Source organism: Equus przewalskii, chromosome 30, assembly GCF_037783145.1.
Source record: "Equus przewalskii isolate Varuska chromosome 30, EquPr2, whole genome shotgun sequence".
NCBI lineage: Eukaryota > Metazoa > Chordata > Mammalia > Perissodactyla > Equidae > Equus > Equus przewalskii.
In genome coordinates this window covers 28,462,289-28,482,694 of record NC_091860.1, presented here as the reverse complement: position 1 = coordinate 28,482,694, position 20,406 = coordinate 28,462,289, and the positions used below count along the sequence as shown (strand labels likewise).

Here is a 20,406-nt window from a genome sequence, read left to right as displayed (position 1 = left end):
TTTCAGAGGATTTGAAGTGACAATAGGTATTGTTCTCTTGATTTTATCTTTGTGTATAACTTTACCTGTGATCAATAGACCTGAGAAAAATTAAAGAAGTCTTGAAATCCATAAGCTTATGCCCCAATTCTCGCTCTGTGTATTCTTATATCAGAACCCTCTGTTGTATAACAGCATCTTTGACAAGCCCTGGGTTCTGTTCACCTCGTAAACCATCCCCAGAAGGAAGGCAGCCCACATGGCATGGTTCTTCACCGTCAGAGATGGGTACAGTTCCAGGGCCGGATTACCATGTTTTGGCAAAAAGCAGTGAAACCTTGAGTGCGTGGAGGATTTAAAATCAATCTAATCTTTTGTAACACCACAATTTCACTTTTATTTTTCAAGTCTCCGAAGGATAAGGGATGGTTATTGAACAGAATATAAAGAGATCCGTAGATTGTTTTTCTAATTGGTGGTGTTTTCTTTTTAATGTGGCACTGGTGTTTTTCTTCTGATTTGAATAGGATCTTTCCTCAAGTAGGAGCAAGGGGAATGTGAGAGCCACAAACTTTGTGCATTTCTGGGCAACTTGGCTTTGTAGAGACGGGATTGTATTACTGTGACATTTAAGGAGGGAAAAACAAGCTGTCCTGAACTGCGGCGGTCTCAGTTGTAATCTATTTTGAGACCATGTACTATAAGGATATCCCCGTTCACACAGGACTGGTGAGTTCCCCTCTGGCGGGTTCTACCCTTACAGCTGCTTAGCAATAAACAAAGTCAGCAGAGAGAGAGAATAATTAAAAATTAACTGCACCCAATTGGCACCGCGCTGCTTTCATTTTTGCATGCTTGTTTGATGAGGTGCTTTTCAAGTCTTTGTAATTGCGACATAAAATAAGGCCTCTGGTGATCAAAAGTTCTAAAAAAAGGGGGTGGGAGGGAGGCATTCACCTTGGTTGTCTTCTTATCCTCTTTCCTGGATTTTTACTGCTCAACCTTGTTGCAGTTTCTTAACTCCTGGGGGGATATTGGAAGAACGAAAAGCTGGTGCTACCACTACCAGATCAAGAATCCAGAAGCTCTGATTTTCCTATTAATCCTTAAATTGCTGTGGAAACTTTCCCGGCTCTTTAGCTCAGCCAAAACAAGATTAGACAGGTTTCAGAGATGTGTTTTAACATTTGAATGAGAAAGAGAGGTAGAGAGAGAAAGAAAAGAGAGAGAGAGAAGCATACAAAATAGAGAACTAATTTAGTCACCCGTGTAAATTTCCAAAGTAGTTTCTGGCCATAAATTTATTTAGTTCCACTCACATGGTTGATGGGTTATTGCTCCTGGTGAGTGCCCAGTTTTAAGGAAGAGATCAATTCAGCACACCCTTTGTTATGGCAATTCCATGAAGGACCAGTGATATACCCAGTGGCAAGTTGATTACTTTAGATTCTTCATAATGAAGGACACTCTTCATTTTACAATACAGATGTGAATTTTCCTTCACTTGCTGTAACACTTCTGCCAGAATCACCACACATGGATTTTCAGAAAGTCTTATTAATCACTACCAACAAATACTTTATTCTATAGCAAAGAAAGGAAGCAGACAGCTCACATCCATGACATCCACGGTCATTACCAGGAGCCTTATCTTCCTAAAACAGCTGAAAAAATGATAGATTGACCTGTTGGATGCTCAACCAGGAGACAACACCCTCTACATTTGGGTTGTGGTCCTAAAGAATTCTGTTTGACTCTTTGATTGACAGCCAGTGTGTTGTGTCGTCAACACCATAGGAAGAATTGGAAGCCATGGGACAGAGAGAAGAGCAGCCCCTCTCCCTGTTACATTAATAAGCCACTAAAAGCATTCCCACATTCTTGGGTCTTACAGGGTTTAAAGGTTAATTTTGACCACGAAAATAATGTTTGACCAGAGAACACAGTCACAGCCCTATCAAACTGTAAGCCAGGACAGCGCACGTGGTCAGTCTGGGCTCCTTCCAATGTTGAAAACAGGTGGGAAATGTATTTGTACATTGCTTTTTGTGAACATAAAACATATACACATTATATGTAAATATAAAAAGAAATGTACATTATTTCCATATATTATAAATATATCTTGAGAAAAAAAGAGAGAAATGCATCCATATTAAGTTTTTTGATTAAATAAATTTTAAGAATAAAAGACACAGTATTTAGAGGCATATAATCTGTTTCCCCAATGGTTCTGCCATTTATTAACAGTCTGATGATGGACAACTAACTTAATCACTTTTTGACTTGATTTCCTTGACCGCAAAATGGGACAATGGTAGTAGATGTCTCATTGGATTATTAAGAAGACTAAGTGACATAATTTATATAAAATCATAATTCATGTGAAGTACTTAGGACCTCTTTACAAGGAAATACTCAATAAAAATGATCTATTATGCTCATATATTTATAGAGATATATTTATGCACATATATGCATGTACATATCAAACACGAATGACAGATATAGATAGAGTGACCATTTATCATGTATTTTTTTGAATATTTTATTTCCAGGAAAATCACAGTGGCATTATAAACCTTCCTTAACACTTTTCAATTTAAAATTTACAGTTTAAAAATGACAGGCATGAAAGTAACAAATTGTTTTTTATATACGTAATTTATCCTCTGAACAATGTCAAGAGAAACAACCAAATATATTGCTGTTTTCAGAATTGAAACTTTAAACCTTTAATGTACGCTTAACTATTTTGCATTCCCCATATTATCGCCAGAGCGATTTTTCATTCTGCTCTCTAGATTCGTAAGTATTAGTAATGATGTTAAAATTATCATTCCTGAAAGGTTCTTGAGATTATACATTTTGTCAACCTTCAACTTTCAACCACATTTTTCTCACAGTTTTAGAATTTATAGAGCAGAATTTGCTGGGAACACATCTAGGGCCACTTTTTTTAATGGCTATTTGACTTTGTAAAAAGTTTACTTTGAAATTGGTACAGACTTTGTTCTAGTAAATCACTCGCCTCAAATGTTGTTACTGGGACGACAGCTCTCTCAGCCCAGCCTTCTAACCCACAGTCTGCCTTAATGTGGGAATTGTAGGACTATAATTAATCCTGAAGCACCCTGAAATATCCAAGATCATTTTATGGAATGTTTTTTAGCTGTATAATTCCACCTACATGTGTGCTCAATCTGTGCATTTTCCAAATATGGTTGCGAAACACAGATGAAAATAAGCTTGAAATAGACAGGAGAAAAGGAAAGTAAGTGAATTTAAAAGTTTAATGAGAACCAAAATAAGTTAATGGGGTTAGGAGTTTCTTTGCCAGTTTTTGGCCAATTGCAATTAATTAAGCCAGCTGTTATTAAGACTGAGAAGGGGGAATTTCCTCTGTTAAAGTTCTCGTAAGCCTCATAAAGACCAACCAAAAATTTTTTATGAGTTGTAGGCTATTAAAACTAAAGAAAATGTTGACGTTTAAATAGTCAAAATGCTCAATGGACAGATGCAAATACTAAAACTTAGAGATGTGAAGTGATTTTCCTAACATCCGCTGCATGTTATCAATAAAATTTGGACTAAATTCAGGTTGAGTTTTCTATCCAATGGTCTACACAATATACTGTATCTCAGATATATATCTACTATCCTATGTCAGCCATAGCTTAATATTTATAATGTTGATTTCAAGGTACATGATTAAATTAACTTCAAAAAGAGAAGGTGGGGCAGCCGTATTTATGGGGGAATGCCAACTAATAAATGCAGTGGAATGATGGAGGTAGTAAAATCATCATTTAGCAACCACAATAGCAATAATTGATCCAGGAAAGAGTAATCAACGAATGCTAAGATGATTTGGTAAAAGTTTTTGGGGAAAAAGGATATTTGAACATCCTTTACCCCCATAGTTACCTTTACAGTGGAGAGAGGTGGCAGATGCTACCACAGCTCCATGACTCAAGTTAGCATTCCAAGAATGGGACAGATGTGTCTTCCAGTGTGATCAGCTGAGAGTGCACAACTCAGGGAGAATCTCTGCCAATAAAAAAACAAACAACAGACTCTTGAGTCTAGTCCTAAGGAAGCAATCAGAAATCCACAAATCAGGCAACAATTTGAAGATATTCTTCAAAAAACGTGAATGTTGTAAAAGACAAAGATTGAGGAGTTGTTCCCCCCAAAAACTAAAGAGACATGGTAGTTAAATGAGATGACTATTTCTAGATTGCATGTTGACTTGAAAAAAAGTGCTGAAAAAGAACTTTAATAGGGGCCGGCTCCGTGGCCAAGTGGTTGAGTTCGCGTGCTCCCCTGTGGCGGCCCAGGGTTCGGATCTTGGGTGAGGACATGGCACCGCTCCTCAGGCCACGTTGTGGCAGCATCCCACATCCACAACTAGAAGGACCTGCAACTAAGATATATAACTGTGTACAGGGTGGAGTTTGGGGAGATAAAGCAGAAACAAACAAACAAAAAGACTGGCAGCAGTTGTTAGCCCAGGTGCCAATCTTAGGGGAAAAAAACAAAAAAGAACTTTAATAGAATAATTAGTGAAATACGAAGTTGGAGTTGAGAATACACACTGGTGTCGTAACAGGATAAATTTTCTGAATTTGATCATTGTATTGTAGATATGTAAGTTGGTGGCTTTGTTCTTAGAAGATAGGTGAAGAATTATTTAAGATTGAAGGATTGGGGTATCTGCAACTTACTCTTCAATGAATTGACAAAATTAATGAGAATGGAACAAGGCTGGCCCCGTGGCCCAGTCATTAAGTTCGAGTGCTCCACTTTAGCAGCCCAGGGTTTCACCAGTTTGGATCCTGGGCACAGACCTAGCACTGCTCATCAAGCCGTGCTGAGGCAGTGCCCCACATAACAGAGCCAGAAGGACCTGCAACTAGAATATACAACTACTCACTGGGGGACTTTGGGGAGACGAAGAAAAAGAAAAAAGAAGAAGATTGGCAACAGATATTAGCTCAAGTTCCAATCTTAAAAGCAAAAAAGAACGAAGCTATGAAGGAGGAGGAGGAGGAGACAATGGTGACTATACACGTACATTCAGAAAGAGAGAGAGAAAGAGAGAGGAATTCACAACTAGTGAATCTAAATGAAGGATACACACTTGTTCATTGTACAATTTTTGCAACTAGTCTATAGGATTGAAGTTTCTTCAATAAAACATGTGAAAATATTTTCATGATTCTAATGAAAATTTAACTAGAAAATTTCTATTTATATTACTATGCAAAGTAATATAATATAGATGATGTCTGTTCATTATGTGCTACACCCCACTTGCCACTCTCTGCCTGGAAGAAAGTATTCCTAGAAAGAGAAAAGGAGAGAATGCTGCCATTAGTAATTCTGCAGGACATTGGGTGGTGGAATGTGATACTTTTGTTATAGACCCTATAAAGTTGGAATGACCATATACTCAGTCAATTTAACCTAAGTCTCTATTAGCTATTGTAATGGTTAATTTTATGTGTCAACTTGGCTGGGCCTCAGTGCTTAGGTATGTGGTCAAACATTATTCTGGATGTTTCTATGAGGGTATTTTTAGACAAGATTTTTATTTAAATTGGTGAACTTTGAGTAAAGCAACATTGGCTCTTCTTGGTTCTACTGCAGACAGTCTTTGGATTCAAACTGCAACTCCTTCCTGGGTCCCTAGGCTGCTCTCTCATCAGATTTTGGTCTCACCAAAACTCTGCAATCGTGTGAGCCTTAAACTCCCTAAAATAAATCCTTTTCCAGAAACATGTCCTATTGGTTCTATTTCTCCAGAACCCTGACTAATATGTCTATCTGAAACACTTGAGGCAGGGCCAAATCTATATATATGATTAAATTTAAAAATTCCAGAAAAGTATCTAAAGAAAGAAGACAAAGAGAATGGGGAAATGACAAAAAGACAAGGAAGTAAAAAAGTTCAAGTGTTTTTGTAACACCGTTTCACCTGCTTTGTATCTTGCCAATATGCTGTTTGAATTAGTCATTACCTTCCCAAGACTATCTGGTTTTCTATTTATGTAAAAACACTTGTCCTAATTTTCATTTCTTCAGAGAGAGCAATCTTGATCTCAAGTAGAGAAAATGACTGATTGATTGATTCAGCCACCTTTTCTTGAGCACTCACTTTGCGTCAGGTGATATGCTATATGCTGGTGTCAAAAATGGACATGATCGTTACCTTCAACAAAAGTCTAGGAGAAGTTAGAATTTGTTTTGATTTCCCTGTTTCAGCAGGAAACTTGCATTTTATTTCTGTAAGCTATTATAGTTTTTTCTTCATCCCCAGTATTTTCAGATTTCACAAAACATGCTTTTATTTAGATCATTGCATTCATTTTGCTTGTAGGGGGTACAATTTCAATATGACAGTTTTGAGTTCTTCCATTCTAGCAATTTTTCTTGTACTATTTTTTTAACACATCTGTTTCTGTCATCACACACACATATGTGCACACACATGCAGACAGATATAAGGAGGGTTTCGGACATAATTGCTTGATACTCTTCTTTTATTACTTGTATACATATATTTTAAAACTGTTTCTCTTCTCATTTTACTTTTATACTAATTCAGAGAAATTTTCCTGACTTTATCAGCCCACCCTTGTACTGAACCATCAATTTCACTGTCTCATTTTAAACTCCTATGGCATCTTTCATGTGCCACGATTTCCCTTATTCTTGCCATCCTGTTTTTATTTAGTGAATGCATTGCTTCCTCTCAGTCTTCTGGGCTTATTAAGCATAGATTCTTTTATGCCCATGGTTCTCATGCTGCCCTGGATTTTTCCCTTTACATTTTCCAGCCCTGAACGTTAGTGTCTGGCACCTTTACCTAATGAGGCTGTGGTCTTTCCCACCATTTTTCTGAAGTTTTTGCTATGGAGCTTGAGCAGCTGGACCTGGGAAATTGCAACTTGCAGCCCTTACTCCTTCCAATTTCATTTCTTGAGTTGCAGCTCTCTCTGTGTTTCTCTTTGCTTTCAGATGCTTCCCAGCATCTTCATAGATATATTTTTTAAATTGATTCATTTAGTAATTGTTCACATGATCCCTTTACTCTAGCCTGACATGGTTTGGAAAACAGATGGTACCAATTTTTTGTTGATTTTCTTGTAGCCTTCTTTAAATAAGATATACTAAAAATAAAGTTAAAAAACTCTGCAGTGATTGGTGGCAAAGAATTTTTGAAAGGGTAAAGGTTAAGAGAGGAAAATCGTTCTCACTGAATTCAATTTTGCGTGGAGTCATTTGCCAGAAAATAAATTAAGGCAAAATTAAGTAGCATTTAAAGATGAAATTGTTATTGAACATCAGTGAGAGGACTGAGCAGGTTAAAAGTAAAATTGATTCGTGCCCATAAAGATGGAGACAGTTTCCATATTTCATGTATTGTGTCTTGTCAGCAGAGAAATGATCGCCACTTCGTTGTGTATTTAGTCCATCAACACCAGAGCTGGTCAGATGCAGAAGTCAATGTTTTATGTTTACGGGACAGTCAGGTTAGGAAACCTTTTCCGGAGTGGATTGTGCTTCTATTATTCCTCATACGACTCAAGTGTTCCTGTGGAAACACTAAATGTCTGTGCTTCATTTTCTTTTATGACCAGTTTTCCATTTTGTAGCTATGAACTGTTACAAATTGGTATTTACTTGTAATTTGAGAATTTATAATGTATAATCCCCCAATAAAAGAAAATAAGCCACTTTTATGATTTCTTATTTCAGTCTGTGTATTTAGTCCTAGTATTAATATATACATAATATAAATTATATTATATATATTATATAAAAAAATATATATATATATATATAATTTTTTTTGGTGAGGAAGATTGGCCCTGAGATAATATCTATTGCCAATCTTCTTCTTTTTGCCTGAGGAAGATTGTCGCTGAGCTAACATCTGTGTCAATCTTCCTCTATTTTGTATGTGGGATGCCACCAGAGCATGGCTAGATGAGTGGTGTGTACGTCTGCCCCGGGAAACAGAACCTGCAAACCCCAGGCCACTCAAGCAAAGTGTGCAAACTTAACCACTACTCCACCGGGCAGGCCCCGCAGACACTATTTTAAGGCTTGCTCTTTTTAATATTTTTATCATTTCAAAGAAAAGTAATCTTATTTTCTATAATTTAAAAAAAGGCCAGTTTAGTATGTATATTTTCTTCTACACTAATCAGAGAAATAATCACCCAAACTGATATGACTGATCAAGATTTCTTTTCTAACAAAATGTTTCAAAATAATGTCCATTTTATTTTAAATTTATATTTTGTTATTAAGTGAATATTATAGATTTTTTAAAAGCTATTCAACTTGTTTGTGCTGGCAAGTAATGTATCCTTATGTAGCAACCACAAAATTCCTACTGTAGTCCTAGATTCATGTAATTTAAAACTTTATACTCATTTGCTAATCATCTGCAGATTCTTTTATGGGCATTCTCTGATCACATATTTGACTCATTTAAATTGAGATATCCTGGGTTTTTTCTTTTTAATGTGTATTTCTTTATTTCCTAGTTTTACTTTTATTTTTAATGTTATTTTTGTTTCCAATGAGTTTTTAATTTCTAGGCCCAATCTAACTTATTAGAAACATCTAATTTATTAACTTGCATTCACTTTTTTGAAGTTCTACTCTTTTGAATCATTTCTATTTTCTTCTATTTCTTTTAGAGTTATAGGATTTTAAAATCCAAGGTCATCTGAATCCTGCTTTCAACTCTTCACTATTAGGAAAAAGAAAAATACTTGGACTGGGCACATCCTTCATGGTGAAGCGTGATCCTAGCAGCTACAGATATTTTTCATTAATATTAGTGGTGTTGTAGACAAGAGAATCTGTAAAATATAAGAAAGTGATATTCCAAGCAGTGCTATTTAGTGGTTTTCAAATAGCTGTTATTTGTCATCCTTCTCTCAAGGATTATTGATTTATGTTGAGCTATATTAAAGCAAAATTAGGTCTCTGCATTTGGAGTCCAAATACTATACTTATCTGCATGCTCATAGTCCCACTGGTTTCAGAAGAAGGTGGACATTTATTCTTTTGGTGTGTTTGAACCTAAAATCTGCACAAAGTATGTGCATGCCTTGGACAGTGTTATGACTTACAATCTTTTCCCCTGTTTAATATATCACATGTGATGAGAAAACATGACTCCATCCTCAACTTTGGGGGTAGTCTGTGAATTAGCTGAGCAAACCAGAGCAACGTCATCAACTCTGCCGGGATTGGGTGGCGATCCCAGGCTTATGCCAGGCAACACACAGCAAGCCCTACTCATATGTTAGTGGTTCAGGGATGGGCATGAAACTCAGCTGGCCTAAAATGTGTGAACTGAAAGACTATTCCATGATAAGGAGAAACATTTCTCTCTTCGACTTAATGTTGTAACACTTTATACTAAAAGAATTCTCTCCACATTTTTTGGTTTATCTGATTTCAGATTGTTGACATAATTAAGAATTCAGGCTAGGGATGGCCCCTTGGCCAAATAGTTAAGTTTGCATGCTCCACTTTGGTGGCCCAGGGTTTCGCCAATTCTGATCCTGGGCACAAACATAGCACCGCTCATCAAGCTGTGCTGAGTCACCGTCCTACGTAGCAGAGCCAGACTGACCTACAACTAGAATATACAACTAGGTACTGGGGGGGCTTTGAGGAGAAGAAGAAGAAAGAAGAAAAAAAGATGATTGACAACAGATGCTAGCTCAGGTGCCAACCTTTAAAAAAGATTTCAGGCTAGTTGTTTTTTTAATTGTTTCACATTCTGGATTTGTCTAATTGTTTCTCATGATTAGATTCAAGTTTAAGGTATTTTTGGCAAGAATACTCCATGAGCGATTTGTGTATTTCCTCAAGGTTAAGGAGCCTTCAAGAGTACCCTCACTTCAGACACCAGTTGCAAGTTCTGGGGCCCCCAAGACCACATTCAGTTTCGATAATTTTCTAGAACCCGCATTGAAAGCTGTTGTACCCACAGTTACGGTTTATTACAGCAAAAGGATAGAGATTAAAACCAGCCAAGGGAAGAGGGGCATGAGGTAGTATCCAGGAGACCCCCATACAGGTGCTTCCAGGTGTCCTCTCCCAGGGGAATCGTGGACAGCACTGACTTCTCCTGGCAATGATATGTGACAGTATGCATGGAATATTGCCAACCAGGGAAGCTCCCCAAGCTTTGGTGTTCAGAGGTTTTATTAGGATTCTGTCAAGTACACATAATTGACGGTCCATTTGACTGATCTGTAGTCCCAGAGTCTCCTGAAGTTGAGTTGATACAGCACGGTCCAAGGTCCCCACCATAAATCACATTGTCAGACTATCTCTGTGGCCCAGGACCAAGGTAAACAAAGATGATCTTATCAAGTAGGTGTTAGAGATGACCTCCTAGGAGCTGAGGAGAAAGGCCAGACCTCTCTTTGGTCTTTGGTTAGTTCTTCACTATGCAAGCCACTCCCTGCCCTTCGGCCGTGGCTCTCTTACAGCAAAACAATCACACTTGTCTTGGCATCTACATGAAAGATATGGCAATGGTATCACTCTGGATATGCCTAACATTTGGAAGATCCAATGTTGTGTAGGGATAGATTCAAAGAAATAACTAATTCATCCTATAAAGACATTACATAAACTTTGGTATTTTTGCGCTAATTTGATAATTCATTTCCCTCCTTGATCTACTGCTATTTGGACCTTTAGTATTAAAAAGTTGTGCAGAGCTGCGTAGCATAGAAGTTAGCTGATGGTTAGCTAAATCCACTTCTTGCTCAGGCCAGTCATTTTTCCTTGGTATTTCCACTGGTAATGTCAATGTTATTGGTGCTAAAGTCTGAGGGAACTTTAACTCAATTTCCTGATGCATTCGACCACCAATATCAGTATTACAATCTTATCAACCATACTAGTATTATGCTATATCATGATATGGTGGTAAATGTAAGCTGAAAAATGAAACTCAAACGATACGGGCCCATTACTAGAGTTCTACTCAGTCATCAACAATTGGTTCAGTTCCTCACCATATCACGTGACCAAAATGTCTCCTACAGTGATGCCACTCGGTTTCTCGGCTTTCATCCGAGCTTGTCAGGTTCTGAGAGCACCAGTGGGCTTGGCAACATGTAGCTCCCCTTGCAGGTGTTTTGTACAATTGAGCAAGACAACATCATCTCTTGCTCTGACCCTCTCATGAGGCATCAAGATAATATTGGATTTGCCTCATCGCATAGTCCATTTATTCCTCCTTTTACCCTCAGCTACTATTTCTCCTTTTTTCTATTTATCATTATTTTTACCAAACTTTTCCGTTTGGGGAAGGCATGTTAGGATTGGTCATTGTGCTGATCCGGAGTGCCAGCAGTAGTACTAGTCTAGCAAGTGCCTCCCCCACTGTCCATTCCCATTCATCCAGGGTTGGGGTGTGTAGGTACAGAACTAGTTAGTGGGCCAGCTCAATCATTAGGCAACACGGCTGCATTCAGTGTCAAACTCAATTTTGCTAGAAGGGTTGAAGGCGTAATCCACCCCGTCAGGTCTTTAGTTATTCTGACATAAAGATTTAAAGATACAGTTACAGTTGCGTGCATATGCGTGTGATGTGTGCCGTGTGTTTGTGTGTGCATGTGCACATGCATGCACTGTGTGGCATGTGTGTGCTGTATATGAGTGCTATGTGAACATCCGTGATGTGTGTTTACATATGTGAATGTGAGTTGACAAAGAATGCTCATGGAAGTAATGGGAAAAAATGGAGGCCGGTCCCTCTTACAATGTGTGGTGTATGTGCATGCATTCTTGCTGTGTGTGTATGTGCATGTGTATGCACATGTGTGCATGTGTTCTGTGTGTGCATGTGCTGAACGGGGAGGTTGCAGGTAGTGTTCACTTTGATCAGAAATAATTTTGGTGTGTTTAAGATAAATTAATACTATTCTCCATAAAAAATTTTGTATCCTGACTTTTACTTTTACTTATCTATGTAGTGAGATTTTCCCAAATAATCGAATAGTGTTGTCATGGAAAACAGAATTTTCAAGTACTGGATAATTACAAGATACAGATAAACTATTCCTTATTATATTATTTCTCTGTTATTGAGAATCTAGATAGTTTCCACTCTTTCCCTATTGTAAACAGTGATGTGAGGAACATCTCTTTACAGACACGTAAATACATTTGGGAAGGATTTTTTACTTTATTGACATTAAATACATGGTCGTACGGCTGTCTTCTGCTCACTCACCATCTCTGCACTCTAATCCTATTTTCCATAATGTCCAAAGTTCCTGAGCCTTGAAATTCCCTACTGCAACTGTCCTCAGCACCTCATACTTAGCGCTGGATTATTTTAGTCATTTTAATAACTTTCGACAGTAATTTTTATATGATAAATCTTGCCTCTTATATCAGTTTGTAAATTTAGTGAGGACTATGATACTGCCCAGTATACCTTCCATGTCCCCATAGTCCTTGGAACAGCACTGTGCTGAGAGTGAATGTTTGACAGACCTTAATTCAATCCGAGGGTCCCGGCACCAGCCCTCCGTGGAGAAGAGGCTTTCTCTGGCTCCCCTCACATTTCCCACAAAGTGTTATTTGAACCCTCCCGGGATATTTCATGTTCTAGATGTATCATGAGATTACACAAACTACAGGCAACTTCTGCAGACAGTTTGCAATGATAACGTACTTATTTCCCATTTTCTTTCTTCCAACTGAACGTTTGAAGCCATGTATCAACCCACGGTCTCCAAACAATGTTCTTCAGGGGAAAAGAAAAACATGACTTACTGCTATTTCATCATCAGAGCAAAATTTTCTTCTTTGAGTTAACTAAGTTTTGTTCTTTGGATTATGATAAATTTTACACAAAATTCTTCAGAGAATTTAAATAAATGCCATATACCCTAAGCTTTAAATAGTATATATGCATAATTATATAAATTCATAATAAATAATATGTATATATCCATAATGTCCTTGGTCAAGTACTTTTCCCATTAAGAACTTGCTGTTGTAAGTTCATATTGTTATGTGTTTCTACATTATTTTAGACCACTTTCCCTCATTCTTTTCAGTCCCCTCAACTTGATCTGTATTTCTCTTAATGAAATAGAAGAATAATATCATTTACTACCAGTTGAAATACTACCATATTTTAAAATAACTTTTTTATAGGAAAGCAATGCTTTTTCACGGATAGATCGAAAAAGTTCAGTGAAAGGTGAAATGAAACCCATCTTAGTTTTCCCACTTCTTGTAACAACATATCCCCATGAGTACAGTACTAATTTGTACAAGTAAACAAAAGTAGAGATAAAAAAGATAACAAGTCAACCACTGACTGCGCTGACTCTGAATGTACAAACCCATGAGGCTGAGATACACATTTTTGCTGCCTCTGATCAAGCTAATCAACCCGACAAGCAAGACCTCTTTCGCTATAGCATCAAATCATCCTCATTTGCTTTGGTATAGCCTCTCAATTATCATTAACTTTTTTACATCCAAATATGAAAATTGCATTTAATAAAAACACACAAAGGAAACAAACTCAATTCAGAGACAACTAGAATCATCAGGAGAGATACTAATAAATGTGTTGTTGATGACAAATCTACTAAGGATTTTCCATCAAATCTGCTGCTTCTAACACAGACACCTTTATTTACACAATGTCTTAATTTATTACTTCAATTTATTTGCCAGCCTATTTTATTTGTAGGCTTAGTCTAATTTTAACACTGTCAAGAATAATTCAAAGAGTCCCGGGTAAGTCTACTTAGAAGAGAGAACCTACGTTAATCTTTTCTGACATTAATAGAATTAGACCTTATTAATTCTGACATGATTTATTTCATATTGTGTAAATACTAAGTGCAGGCATCATGTTCTCATTGAAACAAGTGTTTTACATGCTTCATATACCACAATTTAAAACATGAATTGCAAGTGAGCCTTGAAAACAATTTGAAATTGCTTAAATCTTGTCAAACTTAGAAAGATTATTACTGCCGAATGGGAATACTAAATGCTGGCAAAGAATGCTGTTGGAAGCAATGGGAAAAAATGGAGGCTGGTCCCTCTTATAAAAAAGTAGAGCAAATGCTTACATTCAATGTATTGTAAATATTCAAGCAGGTATTACTTTTAGGTAAAGAAATTCTTCCTACTATACCTACATGAGTTTAATGCATATTTGTTTTTTCTTTTTATATAAAAAGAACGGAAACTCAGATAAATTAACGTTTGTGTTTTGTTTTGTTCTATTGTTTTCCAGTCAGGAAGGATGGTTTTAAGGTATAATTGCCAGGGTTGATGAAAACTGGGTCTGTTTGAAAGAAGAGTTATGACAGGGATAGAAAATTAGAAAATTTACCTGCCTTACAATTTTTACTTCTGTTTACCTGAGATAGCATGTCATATATCCTGGCATATTTTTGTTAATGAAAAAGAAATTATGCCTAAGGTTGTTTGTCTAAATTTCTGATTGCTTAGGGGAGTTTTTTAAAGAAACAACTGAGATGGCTGAGGGTTTACCCACTTCTGCTGGACTTGCTGTTAAACAGCGGTCTTATTTTTACTTCTTTGAACATTGACTCGGGCTGACGTCATTGGCTGATTCATCGGATGATTTAGGCCAAACAGTTGACAGTCCTTTGGAGAAATGTTAAAGCACAAGAATGTTAGAATTACGTCTTTACAGGACGTGGTAATCTACATCTAAGTTACAGATGTGTGGAAATCGTTTGAACTACTTTATAAGCACTATATGATGAAAAGGAAATATTAATATTGGCTTCCTTCAAATGTAAGTGACTTGATCTATGATGTGAAGAATTTTTTAAAGAGTAGAAAAGGATACTAGGTCGTTGTTCTTTTGAAATGAGAGAAGAGAGAGCATTTCTCTTAAGCTCCAATTATTTATTTTCCAGAAACATATGGGGGAAATTATTGGACAAAGATTTCATACTTCTAGAATAGTTTATTTTGTGCTGTCAGTTGGAGTGTGAATTACACAAATGACTGAAAACAAATAAAGGGATTTGCCCATTTGTACATTTTATATAATATCCATTGTTAACTTGAATTAACACACCTTATCCAAATTCTAAAAGCATACACCAAATTAGAGTTTATTTATTTTTATATATCATGAGGACTATTTTATAAAGCAATTATGCATTTAAGATTGCCTTTAAAATGGCCGTTCCATACATCAGTGACAACACAAATTAAGTTTTCCTTAATTTGGTGGGAGCAATGATGTTATGATGACAGAAACAGTACCGATGACAACAACATTTAACTCCTTAGAAACATGATCTCTGAAATGGTAGGCTTTACAAATGAGAGCACTAGTTCATTGGAAAATCATTATTTTACAGGTAGACAACACCCTAGGGCTAATATAAGCCTAAGATCAATGCAAATGCTAGGAAGGCCCAGGGTCACACACCTGTACCTAAAGCCCAGACCTCATTTTGCCATCTAATTCTTACTCTACTATAGCATTTTGCTCCCTTGAAATGTATCTGAAAACTGACTATTTTAGGAATATCAAGTGGAATAATACTATGTGTTTAGTATATTTGTTTTAAAATTCTTTTATTTATTTGTGATTTTATTAGCATATATCTTTCTCAAATTTATTTCTTACTGCTGGATAGCATTTTTGGGATTTTTTTTTCCTATGTTTCTGTATCACTTCTTCCCTTTACACCATAATTTCTAATATCTTTTGATTTCCCCCATGTTTTAAAAAATAACCAATGAAAATGAAAAGGACCTCAAGTTGTTCTCTTGTTATAGAATTTTAAATGATCCTTTGAGGTAATGGTCTCTATTACAAAGCTTCAATCACTCTCCGAGATATCAGTTTCTATAGATTGAGCTTGGTTTATTTTCTTTTAAGTTGAACTCTATATATTGAGCTCAGTTTATCTTCTTTTAACTTAAAGCCAGAAGTCTTGGTATGGACATATGCTTTCATTTCTCTTGGGTAAGTGCCTAAGAATGGAATGGCTTTGTGATATGGTAGATTTACATTTGACTTCCAGGAAATTGCCAACTGTTTTCCAAGGCAGATGCACCATTTTACATGCCCACCAGCATCAAAGGAGAGCTGCAATCGCTCACATCTTCAGCAACATGTGGTGTAGTCTCTTTCTAATTTTAGCCATTCTAGTGGGTATTTAGGGGTACCTTATTGTGGTTTTAATTTGTATTTCTGTAACAATGAAATATACTGAGCATTTTTTCACTTGTTAATTAGTCATCCATATATCATCTTTGGTGAAGGGTCTGTTCAAATCTTTGCTTATTTATTTTGGTCAAATTTGCCGTCTTCTTGTTATTGAGTTGTAAGCAGTCTTTATATATTCTAGATACAAATTTTCTCTTGGACATATATTTCACACATATTTTCTTCTAGTGTGTGGCTTAACTTTTCATTTTTTAAATACTGCCACCTGAAGAGCAAAAGTTTTTAATTTTGATAAGTACACTTCATTTTTCTGTTTTCTTTTATGGTTTTTGCTTTTTATTTCATAGTTAAGAAATATTTGCCAAACCATAGGTCACTAATTCTCCCTTACGTTTTCTTTCAGAGTGTTTTATACTTTTTGCTCTTACATTTAGATATACAAATATTCATGACATGTTTATTTGTGGAAGCTAAACCTGTAAGCCACCCAAGTGTCCATCAATAGATTAAAGCATAAATAAATTGTATGTCCATAAAATGAATCCTACTTAGAAATGAAAATAAATGAATCATTGCTCCATGCAACCAAATAAATGAATCTCAAAATAATTATACTGAATGAAAAAAGTGAGCCAAAAAAAAATTCCATGCATATAATTCCATTTATAAAAATGCAAAATGCAAGCTAATCTAAAGTGACAGAAAGCAGAACAGTGGTTATCTGAAGATGGGTGGGCAAGGGGCGCAAGGAAGGATGCATGGGAGGCATTACAAACGGGCACAAAGGAATCAGCGGGAGCCAGACATGCTCATTACCTTGATTGTGAGGATGATTTCACATTTAAAATATATGCAGTTAAGGAATATCAATTACACTGAAATATAACTGTAAAACATAAATAATAAATACATATTAATTTAAAGGAAAATACAAAACAAACTCATCATTACAATGCTATCCTTAAAACTGAACCCAGTTACTTTGTATAGCTACTTTTTTAAGGAAGAAAACTGAGATTTGAGGGCTTATTGTATGGCAGATTTTGTACTAAATGATTCATATAGTTTATCTTGTTTACTCTCCACAGCTATCCCATAAAATAAGGATTAATAGGCATCAGGAGAATTAGCACCAGAGAGGGTGATTGATTGTATGCCACCAAACAGCTATGAAATAACAGAGCCAGGAGTGATCATGACAGAGGAAGACAGCCTGTTCACTGCTCACCTCTTACTCTTCACACCCACAAGAAGACCTACTATGTGGCCAGGTGACAAAGCAAGACATGGGGTGCTGTGATTTTGGAAATGTTATGCTTGTTCCCAAGTTGTGCTTAGGGAGCCCAGCTCTCTGTGTTTGTCTACTCAAGCAATCAGACACAGATGGAGAATCACAATCCTCTGCAGGACACAGCAGCCAAGCTGTTAGTTTAGTCCTACAAGTGAAGAAGAAATCTTCTGGAGGCAAGATGAGTCTGACAGGGCAGGTCTAGCAACAACCAATGGGCGCAGGCTGGCCAGGGAGACCACACGTGGTCAGAAGGACCACGCCATGCAGCGCCTCCATCCCGGGCTTGCAGACAGCAGCCCTGGGATCCAGCAGATCTCATAGTGGCCTCAGGGAAGGCGGCGTCCTGAAAGGATTGGCTCCCAGATCCCTGGAGAGAGCTTTTCAGGCTCCTGCTCCAGAGCAAACTGGGGGCCAGATATATGATCAAGGCAGAGCCTCAGGCATGGATATTTGTCCTAATTCCTGATATCCTGTCAGAAATTTGCCAGGGGTTCAGTGTTCTTGATGACGACCCTCAGTATTCAGACCGAAGGGTCTCCAAATTGTCCTTGAGTACAAAGTGAATGAACTTTCAGGTCCAGAGCAAATCAAATGTACTGGTCAGAATTCAATTAGCTCAACCCAAATCGAGGCGGGATGACAAGAGGCAGTATACATGAAGATTACGGCATACTCAGTGACAAAAAGTGAATAAGACACAAAAAAGGCACAGAAGAGTATCTGATGTGCTCTCACCTTCTCTGCTTTTTATTTTCAGTAGACTACCGAAGGGTGGCAGAATATGCCACGCCAAACTATGCCACTTTGGCATAAGGATAATTTTGGCTAAAGGCACTTAAAAAAAAAAAAAAAAAGCAAGAGCAAGAAGGGTGCTCTGACCTTCCTTCTCCTTCCTGGAAGCGGGAGACAAGACCCCACATGGAAGATGACCTCCCTGTGCCTCCGGAGGAAAGTAACTTCTTGTCATCAAGGATGGGAAGTTGAAGTGGAGAGAATTCTGCACAACAGAGCTGTTAAAATAATCCCCATCTTCCTTCGGCCTCCTCATGTATTTTAGTTACTTTTCCACAACTGCTATCTCTGTTCAACCTAGCATAAAAGCATTTAGATTTTGCCACTTCTTGAGGTCTTCATTACTGCGGGGCGCTCCCACATCAGTAAAGCTTACATTAAATGAAGCTGTGTGCTTTTCTCTTGTCTATCTGTCTTACGTCAGTTTAATTCTCAGGCCCAGGTGAGAACCCTCTGAGAGTAGAGGTGAAACTTTGCCTCCCCTACTACATTAAAATGATCTTTTTGTAGGGCTATCTCTTAAGTGTATCAAGGTTCTGATGCATAAAAGAAACTAATCAACAGAAATATTGAGTATTTACTTATAGACTCAGTTCTTTAGTAGGCTTTGTGAAACAAAATATAATTTGTAAGCCACACCAAGAACTAAACTCTAGGACTATTTGGTGCCAGTGGGTCACAGCATGCAAAAGGAAGTGGGAAATAACAGTGCATGTCATCCTTGAGTAATTGCTACCTTCTCCATGAGTGATCATAGCAACCAGATGGCAAATGAGACATGACCTGGAGGGATTCTGGACACCTTCAAGGAGGAGGTGAGTCTTGAGCAAGACCATGACAGCTAGGCAGCATCCCATGAACAGAGAGCTAAGTCTTTGCCACAGAAGACAAATGGAAAATGAGTAGCCATTATTCCAGAAATTAAGTCAGAGAACTCTGATGTGGATTAAATAAATGGTGTTTTGGTTTTTGAGTAGAAGATGATGTTCTCTATAGCTGATGGAATTTGAGACATCAGTGGATTAACATTTTAATTTAAATATTAACATTTTAAATTCTATCTCAGTTCTTTGAATTACAAATCAGAACCATGTTATATTTGTACACAGAGAGATCATGGGTTTTCTTACCTTGAGTCTTGCTAACCGTGTCCCAGTTACAGAGCCTTTGTAGTACAGGATAAAAGCTGAAGAAAAGAAGGCACACAGGCTGAAACCAGCCAACACGTTACAAAACCATATTTCAGATTGGAAGTTTCTCTGTCAAATTGCTGTCATGTAATCAGATATCTCCACTGCCAGACATAAATGTATTATCTGTTACATCACAAGGCTGACCTGAACCTTGAAGTGATAAAACTGATGAATTCTTGAAGTATGTTAACACTTTAGTAAATGCTTTATAAGAAGGCAAAAAGGGAAAAAAGCACTGAAAACTAACAAACTATAATCAGGTGTTAGGGAAGACGGAAGATTCAGTATCAATCCCTCTCACTCCCTTCCAGGTAATGGTTACCCTAAACCATTCTTCCATCGGTGGGCATCTCTGCTCCAAAAAGACGGGAGAAAATGTCCACTAGGTAATATATTTTGGCTTTTGTAGATATTTTGCCAGAAATTTTGTAAGTGGTTCTGTCCCTGGTGAGGAGTTGAATGCAGAGTCTAATGGAGACCCCCTTTGTTGCAGAGGTTTGGCAGAAGAGGGAAGGAACCAAGCATAACAGCTGGTGCTCGGTGTAGCTCAACAGTTAAAATGTATGTGTGGTCAACACAAAGAATGAGCAAGGCTCTTGTACACAGTGCATTCCAGGCATGTCACTGAAAAGGGAGTTGCTGGGCTCCTGTATTAAAAACACCCTTAAAAGTCAAGTATGGCTACATTAAATATGAATGGTAAGAGATCCCACAGATAAATGACGACTCTGCATGATGTATTACTTACTCCGCCAACCCTCACTTTTCCGCCATGTTGGAACAAAAGCTGAGAGAAGGAAAAGAAAACAGTGAAGATCGTTGCAGGGACATGAAATAACATGGGCGGTCATTTCGTATCTGTGTCTGGGAGTGGCCTTTGATTTCTGAATGTTCCTTCG

At 37.3% G+C, this 20,406-nt stretch overlaps 1 long non-coding RNA gene across 1 annotated transcript; it reads left to right on the top strand.

Annotated features, from left to right (window-relative positions):
* Positions 1–586: 586 nt before the first annotated feature.
* Positions 587–18,700, top strand: LOC103555540 (uncharacterized). Its single transcript, XR_546026.2, has 3 exons — positions 587–708; positions 17,320–17,502; positions 18,280–18,700. It is a non-coding gene; the product is annotated as an uncharacterized lncRNA (long non-coding RNA).
* The last annotated feature ends 1,706 nt before the right edge of the window (positions 18,701–20,406 follow it).